This window comes from Colius striatus, chromosome W, assembly GCF_028858725.1.
Source record: "Colius striatus isolate bColStr4 chromosome W, bColStr4.1.hap1, whole genome shotgun sequence".
Classification (NCBI taxonomy): Eukaryota; Metazoa; Chordata; class Aves; order Coliiformes; family Coliidae; genus Colius; species Colius striatus.
Window position 1 is genome coordinate 42,047,969 of NC_084789.1, and position 12,325 is coordinate 42,060,293.

Below are 12,325 nucleotides of genomic sequence, written 5' to 3' on the forward strand. Positions count from 1 at the left end.
TAGTCCAGGCTGGTGCAAGGGGAAAATCCCGGCGAAGTTTTCAGCAAAACATGAAGTGCGAGAATGAAGGATCCCCCCCTTCCAGGAAAACAAAACGGGGGGGGGAAAAGAGTTAAAGAAAGTCCCTGGTAGTGCGGGTGACTTTCTGGCTTGTCAGAAACACACCTCTCGAAGCCTTTTCCCTGTAGATCATCCAAAAGCGTCTATTAAAAAGTGCAGGGCTTGGGGATGTCAGCAGGCAGCCAATCAGACCGCATGGCCCAAGGTAAGGGATGAGTCTCAGCTCAGGGCTGTCAATCACGCTCTCCTCCCCCTCCACCCCACAACTTTGTTCCTAGCCCTCGCTTCCACAGACAAACCCTCTTTGCCAGAGACTTCACTGGGGCACTGAGACTTCGGGTTGTTTTCGGTTTGGGGTTTTTTTCCACCTCCCAGGTTTTTAACTTGTTGTTGTTAACTTGTGTCAGGCAGCCGGGACGTGCCGGGGCTGCTGCGGGCTGGCACCCGAGGCTCGGCTCAGCAAGGTAAGCACAGGGGTGATGCTGATTAATCCCACGGTGGGGGTGAGATGGAGAGCTTGTGAGATGGAGAGGGAGGTGAGCATTAACCCTTGCAGGAGGCAGAGCTCACGGGAGCGCCAAAGCAGCAGAATGACCCTCGGAGCCTGTCGGCGTGAGCGATGGGGACAGAGCTGTAGTCCCACGTGAAAGCTGCACTGCCCAGGTTTTGCAAAGCCTGTGGGTGGGATGGATGGAGGGGGGAAGCTGTGGCAGCCTGGCTTCTGCTGAGGGAGGAAAATGCCGTGTCATGGTGAGAGCAGAGAGGCAGAGGGAAGGTGTCCCATGCTGGGTTTGTTGTGGAGTGCACCTCTGAGTGCAGAACCAGGGAAACAGCAAAAAACACACGAGTCATTTAGAAAAGAAGAATCCCAAGCTGTATCACTTTTCTGAGGTGGTTTGTGGGCTGTAAATAGGCTCAGGAAAGGTTTTCCTTGAAAGTCTTTCTTATTGTGTAGTTTTTCCAGTAGCTGCTGTGTCTGAGCAGCAGAGCAAGTGGATGACACAGCGTGGGACACAGAAATGGGAGAAGCAGAAAACACTGCTTTTGCTCATGGAGCACTCTGAACACTCACAGCCCTGCTGCCTGCAGTGAGCTGCCCAGTTCCTAACCAGCTGCTGCAGGGGTAGCCAACAAATCCCTGTTTTGCAGAGCAGTGGCTGTAACAGGTCCAAGGTTCTGCCTGGGGCAGCCCAAAGCATCTCATTTGTGTCAGATATGATAGCTGGACCTTCTCCTGCTCTGAAGGCTCTGGGTACAAATGCATTCCTTGTTGCTATTTAACTACTGGGACGCACCTGCCTCCTGCCTCTGTCTCTCTTGATTCCCAGTTCTTACAGATTCTAGCGTGTTTGGACACTGAGTGGGTGCAGAGCTGTTCTCCTCAGTGGTAACAGGTTTCCTGGCCATCATGTGTCCAGAGAGGAACATCCACCAACCAGCTGATGGTTCTGCACCTCTTCATCAGTCCCTGCCTCTCGTGCAAGGACTAGGAGGCCAAGCTTCTCCAGGCTTAGTCCAATGGATTTAACACCACAGGTGTTAAACATGGCTTGTCCCTCCTGTTGGATTTCAAATCCCAAAGGGCATATTTGGTGCAGCCTGTGTTGGGAAACCTGCCTGGCAGCGTTTGTGGAGTGCAGTCACTCAAATGCATGTGAGAAAGCAATGGCTTTCAGATAAACATTGGGAGACACACAGATTGAATCTGTCCATGAAACTAAACACTACCTGGGAATCTTCCCCAGATCTTGAACTCTGTTGTCCATATTTTTAGCTCTGGAGCATGGAGCCTGGCCTGGGCCTGACCTGTGTGACTTGCATGGCCCTGAGGGAATTTGAGTCACAATTTGGGGTTGGTGTGGAACAGGAGCTATTCCAAATAGACCCCTGAGATGTGACCCATCTCTTCTAGAGTGAAGTGAGCTTAACCATGAAGGTGGTTCTGTGTCCTTGTCTCTCTGGTTCCAGTGCCAAGTCACAGGCACTTCTAACTTACTGGTTAGAGCAAGTCAAGGAGCGTGTGGATGCCACTAAGGAGCCTGTGAGTGTGTGTGGCAGAAGCAGACCTTGAGCTGCTGCAGAGTCTTGTACCTCTGTTGGTGGCTGTTCTGGAGCCGACAGAAGGAATATGGATGGAAGGTACTGACCAAGAGGATTCCTGACATTAAAATGCCAGACAGCCAGAGAGGCAGCCGCAGGGGAAACTGAAGTGAGGTGTCTCAGGAGGTGCTACAGGCGGCTGACGTCTCATGGAAGAGGACAAAAAAAACACACCACCACAAACCAGTGGAGGAAAGCTCTTGAAATATGAATTGCAGTGGTGGCTGAGACATTCCTGTCCATCAGAGGTTGGGGAACAATACAAGGTGCTCTTTATCCATTTCTTGTTGCTGAGATTATTAAATCAAACCAGTAACAAGCTGCAAAGTGCTTTCTTTGCAGACAAATAATGTGGGGAAAAGAGGCTCCATTTGCTGTTGTGCATTGGGCAGAGATCTCTGTGCTGCCTCAGGAAAGGCTGCATTACAAAGGCAGCAGAGATACTAAAGTGTGCACCCACGCCCCAGTAACTCCCCAATATCCTATTGCTGTGGCCACAGGCAGGTTTCAAAGACACACTGAAGTCAAGAGAAAGCTCTCTGTAGCCTCCAGTGAGTATCTGATGAAGTTTCTCGAGCTGCCTGTGCTGCCATACCTTTGAACTTCTGTCCATTGCTCTCTTTGCCTACTCTGAATGTCATGGACTGTTTGTCCCAGCGTCATGTGGAATTCATGTTGTCCTACCTTCCTTTGGGAAGAGACTGTGTTTCCAGTGTGTCTGCAGTTGCTTTGTCTTGGAGATCCTGTGAGATGCTGTGAGTAGAAGGTCCTTTTTGTCTCTAACCCTGGGCACACGTGTCTCTTGGCTCCAAGTTTCTCTCGCTGGAATGAGTAGAAGAACAATGTCAGGTTTCAGTTTGTGTCTTCACTTGTATCAGCCTAGATCCCCAAAGCCTGGGAATGGCAGCCATGTCTCACCAGGGAGTATGACCTGTCTCTCAGGGATGAAGACCACGTTGTGTGTGAAGTGAACAGACTGACTCTCAGCCTCTGCCGTGGATCTGATGCGTACACGCTGAAATCATCCTGGGGATATTTCATGCTACCCTGAACAAATATTTATAAGTTCTACAGCAAACACTAATTTTAAATGTAATGTCTAAGAGCAAATGACAGTTATCCAGAAGAGTACAATTTCACAGTTTCCCTCATAGATCCCCCCTTGTGCTGCTGACCGACTGTTATTTACTGAGGGTCTTTCCAGTCGCAGCAGCCTGGCCAGGTTGGCAATTACAGAACAGTTCCAACTCGCCCAGAAATGAAAAAGAACAAAAATAAAAAGAGGAAGCTAGAGGTTTGGCTGCTCAAGAAAAGCCCTGTTGCCTTTACAATGTCAGTATAAAGGTCCTTCTGTATTGTGCTGCCGCTGTGGTGCTGCAGCCGCAGCCGCTGTAGGTGCCAAGGCCTCCAACGGGATTCTTTGGTTTGTTCTAACAACCCTCCAGCAAAGAGGCACTGTGAGCACGCTGGGAACACGCCTCTCCTTCCCCTCCCTGCTCTAACTCCTGTAACTTTGCCTCCTTTTAGCTTTTCTTCCTTTCTCCATCAAAAGCCACCGTCAGGAAGAAACCGAGTGCCGGGGGAAGGTGATGGGACCGTGGAGCCTGCTGGGTTTGTTCTCGGCGTGTGTTTCGACATCCTGAGCCGCTGATGAGTGTGAGACACAAGGAACTCAAGCCCTTCCTGGTGCAGTTCAGCTGCCCTTGGTGGAATTACCCCACGGCTAGCGTGACGTGAAGAGGAAGGACTCAGACAGCCCAGCGCGGGGCAGGAGATGGATGGCCTGGGATCACCTGGCGAGAGGGTGTTTCGATGCCTGATTCGGTGTGTTGGGAATGTACCAGACCTGAGGTCCGTGGTGCAGCACTAAGCAGTGGCATCAGAGTGGTTGAGTAGTAGAGGTTCAGTAGTAGAGGGTGACTTAGGTGGGTGCTAAAAGTTGACTTGTACATTCGGGCATTTCTGGGCATGGCCAGGAGCAGAACCTGAGAAGGTGGGTTCCTTACAACCATGGTCTCTGAGGGGATTTGAGTCTTAGAAACAGTTTGTTGGTTGTTCTTAATATATAAAGTAGAAGTAATATAGCAAATGAGTTCTTTGCTGGCTCTGGCCATCAGTCCTAAAGTAAGTCATTTTTAAGGTATTTAAAGAGCTGAAGAAATCCTTCCTCCACTGCTCCAGGTGAATGAGCCATCTGGGTCCCTTCCATCTTAAACTTCTGTGTTTCTGAGGTCTGTTTGCTGCAAACTTGCAGATGGTAACATTAGCATTTCTCTCTAAACTTACCTGTTCCTCAGTTTCCTTGGCCAAATCTCCTCTCTCCTAGATCTTTATGTTCCCTCTGGCTCTGACAGACTGCTCCCCTCTGTTTCTCTTTCTTCACCTCAGTTCATGTGGGGTGGGCACAGCAAGGCAATCCTACCTGGGAACAGCAATCCTGTAGCAACACCTGAGCAGAGTGGTTTAAGGAAGGGCCTCAGTGGGTGTGACATCCCTCCTGATCTTTGGACAGGAACATCCTATATCTCCACATGTCTTCTCGATGTGCTCAACCAGCGATCCTGGGTGGGAGGGGGATGCTGACATTGCATGGACCAACTTAGCACACCCCTCACTTCTTTTAGGTGCCTTGCCCATCGTTACCCCAGCAAAGCTTCAATGCTACCTGCAAGTGAGCCCCTGGCTCATGTGGGGCTGCAGGAGGGCTGCCTCTCACGTTTGCTGCCTGTTGTGTCCCATGGAGAGCTGCCTGCAGTCTGAGGCTGTTGGGTGCCTACAGCAGAGCTCACCCAGGGGAAGAGTCCCCGCTGCTGGAGGGAGATGCCTCTTCACCTCCCCACACCAGCACCATCCTGCTTCTACTTGATTCATTGTTTTTAAATCCCCTGTGCTGCAGACACAGGGATAAAGCAGAGGCAAGTCAAGCTGAAGGTCTGGTGGCTGTTGGGGTGGTGGTAATGGAAAGCTCTGAGTTTAGCAAAACCCTTTGTCATTGTTTTTACTGTTTAGGAATAACATTATGGTTTGGGTTCTTTTTCTGCAAATAGACTTACTTTCCTCCATCTTTTCACAAACTGTTCCTAGCTTATGGTAGAGAAACCCTGCACTTAGCTCGTCTTGTTTTCCAGCCGTGGCAGAACTCTTCTGAACCAAGCTTTTGCTGCAGGATCCCAGCTCGTGTGGCCAAGGGACTGGGACTTCTGCTTTGGTGGGGGTTTTGTTAGAAACAAAAGACTACCTGTTTGAAGACACTGTTGGAGTAACCTGCTGCAGTACCTGTTGTCATATCCAAACTGAGGAAACCTGGCTTGTGCTGGCGATTTGCAGGTGACCCTTCATATGATTTTGATGGCCCAGGTTCCTTATCTGCCCCTCTATGTCTTGCTTGTAAAACGTGGGGAACAATTGCTTCTGTGTATATCCTGCCAGCTCCTTCAGGAGGGAACTGTCTCACCCTGTTTGTGCCGAGCTAGAGCATCAAGGGACAGCTGCGACTCACAGGCTCAGTAATGAACAGTGAGCAGGTGAACATTTGAGCAGAGCTGGAGTCCCAAGCTGAAAGCGTGAAAAGTGGTGCTCCCCGTGCTTTAGCTTTTCTCCCCCTTTTTGCTCACCTATGTCTTGTTCTGTGGCCAGGGGATCGTAGGAGATCTGTGAAGTGGAAATGCCAACTGCTGGTTCCCCCACCATTGCCAGGAGGACAGAAGTCTAAGGACACTTGGTCTCTGTGCCTGGCTGCCACTGAACTGGAGCTGTTACAGGCTCTGAATAAAAGCATCTTTCTTTCACTGTCACCTACTTACATTCCTGCAGCACATCCCAGTTCACTCTCTGGTTGGATTTTTGGGTCTTTCCCCTGTCTTACCATAGGGATGTTCAGAAAAAAAAGTCACCTACTTCAGGCTGAGGTTTTTTAGTGACTGTGACAGTCTGGAGCCTGGAGAGCTAGCAATGAAATCCCTCTCAAACCTTAGTAAATACAAGGACATGGAGATGATGTTTGGCTGGCACAGTTTTGCCTGAAAGAGTGTTGGCCCACATTGCACATGTGGGGACACTGGCTTGGGAAGGGACAGCACTGTGATGAAGCTTTAAAGTTTGCTCTGTTAACTTTCTGTTCTTCTATCCAAGTCATCCTCACTCTCTTCTGAACTAAAGGGATGTCTGAGTCTGGTAGAGCAGGACACTCATCCCATCAGCCATCACTGCTGGGTGGGACCCTTATTTCCAGGTAACACTTAGGGCCCTGGTCAGCCTGGGCTTTGGGCAGGATAATGCCCGGTGCAAAAGGTTTCAGAAGGATTCTCACACATGTGTTTTTCCCCCCAGTTTGAAGCAGTAGCTCAGGATAGAGAAGAGCTATGACAAGGATGGTTGGGTACATGTAGAGCCCTGACTGTCAACACGGATGCAGGTGGTTTACACACAGATGGCTGTGGTGGATGAGCATGTGCAGATCAGTGGGCATAGGTACAGGAGGCCTTGCTGCTGGCAGCAGCCTCAGGGCAGGTGCCAGAGCTTTCTGGGAAATGGGTCCATTCCAAAATGCCCTTTAAGGCCAGTGCATGTTGTCTCTCTGAAATTGGGAGGGGTGGGTTTTACATCCGACGTGTTTGAGGGAGCTTTGCTCTGTGGGAGAGGCTGAGCTGCCTCTCACAACTGCAGTAAATCTGACTAATTGGACTAGCTGAGCATATGAAGGAACTATGCCCCAGGTCTTGGGCTTGTTTGAAGACAGCTCTGTCTACCTTGACATCTGGAGGAATGTGTCTCAGGGATGGGGAGGCAAAGGATCATTCCACTCCCTTCCGTCCTTCCCGGGACTTCAGCCCAGCGATGTCCTGGAGGCTACAGAACACTCTAACAAATGAGAGCAGCAATTTGCCCTGCAGGCTGTGGCTTTCTACGATGTTGTAGCTGGAAATCAAGGGGCCCTCTGAAGCAGGCAAGTGCTTGTGCTGCTGAAGCAAAGGGAGCTGCAGCATTTACAGCAATGTTGTGTGTCTCCTGGGGGGTTGGTCAGCTGTGGTGTTAGGGTAAGGGCAGGGACTGCCCCTGGAGCACTGCTGGGACCTGGGGACCTGCTCCTTGCTGAGATTCTGACTCGTGCTCGGGCTGCAGCACCCCTCTATGCTGACCCCATCTACCCCCAGTGCAGCCCTGAGCGTGGCAGCCGGGCAGTGCCCCAGCCCAGCACAGCCACACAGCACAAGAGCAGATAGAAGCAATGTTTATGCTTTTAACCAGGGCTCCAGGGAGCTGCACTGCCCGTGCTGATGGCACTGCCACAGGTAGGGGCTGACCACACAGGTCTGTCTCTCTTGCATCTTGAGCTCTCAGCTGCATTCAGGGAGTGGGTGTGAGATCTGTGCTGCCTCTGGCATCGCTGTGCATGGCCAGCTATTGCCCAAGGGCACAGTGCTGCTCAGCTCCCCAGCAGCCCTGGCTGTGCCTGAGCACTTGGATGCAAGAGGGGGATCTGCTCAAACTCAGCCTGGTTCAGCTGTGTGTGAAGATACTGGGCAGGGACAAAGTCGAGGGGATGGGACAAATATCCCGATGGGAAGCAGGGCTTGGCTTTGTTGGGCTGGGGCTGAGTTTGGGCTGAGCTTTGCTGGTGCAGGGGCCGAGAAAAGGCGAGGGCAGCTGTCTGGAGGCAGGCAGGAGGTCTGGAGCGGTGCCTGCGGAGTAGCCCGGTGGGGATTCGATCCGGGAAGTTTTAATGACACAACAACAACAACAACAAAAGAGGAAAGGGGGGAAAGGAAGAAAAGGCTCCTGCGGGGCTGGTTGCCACGGAGACCCCAAGGAAGTTTGAACCAGTCCTGCTCTTTTCACAGCCGCCTTTGAGCCAAGGAGGGAATTATGGCTGGCGATAAAAGGAGACATGTGGCCCTTTGCTCACAGGGACCGGCCTCTGCAGTTACGAGTCCTTGGCTCATTCTCCCCCTTGTCCTCTCCTGCAATTATACATTCGGATCGCAGGGGAAAAAGGAAAGAAATAATGTAGGCCAAGTAGTGCCCCCTGTGCCCCCAGGACCCGTCCCCACAGCGCAGACCCGCTACCGCTTGCAGCCCATTATCCCCCTGCTGCTGCTGCAGCCGGAGCCCTGACGCCGTGACGTGTCGGGAGCTGGGGAGCGGCTCCAGCAGCCAGCAGCATCACCCAGCAGCCAGCAGCATCACCCAGCAGCCAGCAGCATCACCCAGCAGCCAGCAGCAGCCAGCAGCAGCCATCCGGGACACAGCCTCGACAGCCGGGATGGAGACACTGATCTTGTTTGCCCCAGCTCGTGGGTTTTGGGAAGGAATCTGGCTGACCCAATGACAGAAATTAAAGTGAAAGAGAGAAATTCAGTCCCGTGCTGCCTCCTCCTGTTTCTGCACCAACAGAATCACAGAATCAGAGTCCCAGCCCTGCCCTCACCCTGCCAAGCCCAGCACTAACCCCCAGCCCTCGGCACCTCAGCTCCATGGCTTTGGGATCCCTCCAGGGATGCTTCAGACCTCATTTCCCCTCTCATCCTGAGCTGTGGTGTTGGGTGCTGTGATATGAATGAGACAGAGGGACAGAGAGAAGAGGCCAGGCCAGGGTAATTAACCTGCTTCTGGTGCTTACCCTACAGCCTCTGCTGCTGAGAGCAGAGCTGCTGCTGCAAGCAGACACTAGATGGGACTGGGGCATCAGTGCAGGGTCTGGACTGATGGAGATAATAAGATTGTGCAGATCTCTGTTTCCATCAGCTTCTTGGGCTTCTTTTTAAACCTATAACTGTATCTGAAGGGAACTTGTTATGCTTTTGGAGGCTCAGGAAGACAGAGCCGTGGGAAATCTTCTGTTATTAGTCTTGTTTTCAGCAGGAGGTTGGATTAGAGACCTCCAGAGGTCCCTTCACATCGGCACCTCTATGAGTTGATGGTGCTGCTGTATTGCCTTACAGATTAACTAACTCTTTAGTCTAGTTTTCATGCACAATAATAACATAAACCACTTAAGTCCAGAACACTTTCGCAGGAGACATTGAACCTGGGTTACAAAGCCAAGATCCTGCTTGCTTGTTCTCCCAGGATCCAGAAGGTAAGGCATGTGTCTGGGCCAGTTAAAACTGTGTATGGTGCAAGAAGAATCACATCCCCTGGAAGCTGTCTTGAACTTGGGCACAGTCCTGGGATCATGGTAGAAATTCAGCCCTGAACCCTGCCTGCTCACCAGAAGCTGAATGTCAGGTCTCAGTGCTGAACCTCTCTGCTCAGGAGAGGTGTCGTGGAGGGAGGTGAATATCATTACATGAAGAGAGGCTGCAACAACTGAGAACTGTTTGGACAAGTGTTTTCAGGTGAGTCTTTACCCATCTTTTCCAAGTTCTGGGTAGCTGTCTCCCATGTCCACAGCTGCTCCCTGGACACAAAATCATGCACCCCATCCTCTTAACACCCAAATGAGCCTCTACTTCTCAGCTCCTACCATGGCCCTGCTTTGCAGAGCAGCTGCTAATTTCCAGGCTCTCTGTTTAGTACTTTTGCAGTGTCTGAGGACTCTCTTGCTTGCTGTCTCCAGACAAAAATAAAAGGAACTTTGCACCTCTCAGAGTGTGTGAGCATCATCTTCCCTGTCACGTTACCCTTGGAGGTCTCATTGCTGGGGGAAGCTAGAAATTCCCGGAGCTAAAAAGCTACCGGAGCTTTGCTTTTGATCCCTGTAAATCCACTTCTGTTCCATAACAAGGCAAAAAACCATCTGGAGCATCCCCCAGCCAGTGTGTTCCTCTCTGCACCCAACCCACAGTGTTCCCAGCTCAGATGGGGTGGTGAGGGCCTCTCAGACCCTAGTTGTTGCCTGCTCTGGCTTAAGTGTCTCTGTCACAGTGTCATCACAGCCACATTCTCCCCTCCTGCGATTCCCCCCTCACTTACTCTGGTACCCTGTTTATGGGGCTTAGTGCATCACTATTGAGCTGCTTTAAATATAACCTTTTACTGTTTAAAGTGATCTCTGCTTCCATCAGGGACAGCTTCACACATTGCCCCTTTTGTTGTGTTACCACACTTGTGATGGGAGCTGCACACGGGAATGAGTTGGTTTCCTATGTGTCAGAGCAGGATCACTCTTTACAATCATGAGAGTGTATGTCTGTGTATCAGAACTGGAATGTGCAGCATATTGTGTGTCCTGCTCGTACCTTGGCAGCCAATGGCTGATTCTCAAGCCCTGGTGTTTCTCAAGGACCACCTTTGCTGAAAGGAAGACTGCCCTAAAGAGTGGTGCAGGCGATGCAGTAACTGTGGCCTGGGGAATAAGCGTGACAGGAGGAGGGGAGCAGCCAGCGGGGCTCAGGAGCGTGGGGACAGTGCCATCAGGAGGGCTGGGGAATGGGGAGACAGTGCCATCCAGCGGGGCTGCCGCTGCTGACCACACACCCTTGGAACGCGGCTTGTTCTGTCCGAGACGCGCTTGAGGCGCCGCGCTGTGTGCGCTGCTTTCCCGGTACCGCCGCAAACGAACCCGCGCTGCGCGCAGAAAGCGCAGGGACCGGCTTGTAGCCCGGAAAGCACCTTCCTCAAAGCCCGTGTGCCCCGGGTGGAAGTGCTCCAGGTGACGGAGGGGAAGGCAGAACCCGAACGAACACTCAGTGGTGTGGCTGGTGGGAGGGAGGAGTGGCGGGACCCGCTCCTGCGGGCAGAGCCCTCGGCAGCAAACACGCGTCGTCGCAGGAGCGCGGAGCGAGGGCTGCTCCGGGAGAAAAGGGCCCCGAGAGCGGCAGGGTGAGAGGGCTGGGCGAAGAAAAACGGCCAACGGCTGCCTGGTCACTTGGCTGGGAAGATTTCTCCTGGAAAGGCCCCTCCGAGGAGACGTCGGTGCAGGCGCGGGGGCACAGTACCACCTGCTGGCAGCCCGCCGGTAGCGGAGCCCTCGGCGGGGCGGGCGGGACGGGGCGGACGGGACGGACAGGCGGGACGGGACGGGACAGACGGACGGGATGGACAGGCGGGACGGGACGGGACGGGACAGACGGGACGGGACGGACGGACGGGACGGACAGGCGGGACGGGACGGGACAGACGGGACGGGACGGGGTGGGACAGAAAGGACGGGACAGGGCAGGATGGGATGGACAAGGGGGGGGCACAGCCCTGGCAGCCTGCTCTTTACCAAAGTCAGGGCGTGGCTCACGTTTGCTATTCATTCAGTCCAGTTTTAAACATTTAGCTGGCAAATTCTGACCTGAGGGAGATGTTTCTCTCAGCCACAATCCCAGTGATCAGGCTGCAATGGTTATCCTGCTGCAAAAGGAAGGCAATGCCAATCTCAAAGGAGCACACCAGAGCTGTGTGAAGGATTTATATGGGTAGATTTTTATAGCTTTTTCTTTGGTTTCTTACTAAGATGAGTCTTAAACAGTAATGTTTCAAGGCCTCCCCTTTTCCTCACCAGGGTGTGCATTACATCAACCCTTCTCACCTTCCCTCTCAACCCAAATTTATCCCTGTTGTTCTTTTCTGTTGATCTCAGCACAGTGTTTAGCCTCCAAGTCTCCTAGGCTCTACCCCACTTAAATATATTTGCCTAAGAAATGGCAGATTATTGATTTGAGGCCGTTAGTAGTTTGTTCCTGCTCTCGGAAACCTCAACTCCAGCAGCCACATTCGCTCTTTGTTTGCTCTTAATCACTTTCTTGCTCCTGTGCATCGTTGTTTGTCTTCTCCTTGGTTATTTCACAGAGCAGTTTCTGGAGTGTGCAGCTGATTGCAAAAGAGAGCTCAGTGCACTTAGCTACGAGCCTACACACTGTGGCCAGGAAACTGTGGTTTAAAGCAAACCCATAGGATTCAAAACACAACTCCTGAAAGCATTTATCAAGCTATGTGGGTTCAAATACGCTTGATCCTAGGCTTGGAAGGTGGAGGGTGGAGGAAGGATGAGGAAGGGGCAGGTCAGTCCCTGCTTGGCTGCACTCCCTGGATCTCGTTTTCCTGAACCTGACTCAGCTGTCACAGTGTCCCTGACTGATAACATGTGTGTTTAGTGCATTGGAAATAACGATTTGTTCACACCTGCAAAATTATCAGGTTGTACCGATGCAGCACCCGAGACTTACAGGCACCTCTGGGTTAGCTGGAAAAGGACCAAACTGGAGACTGTGGAGTTGAATTGAAGGTACACTCT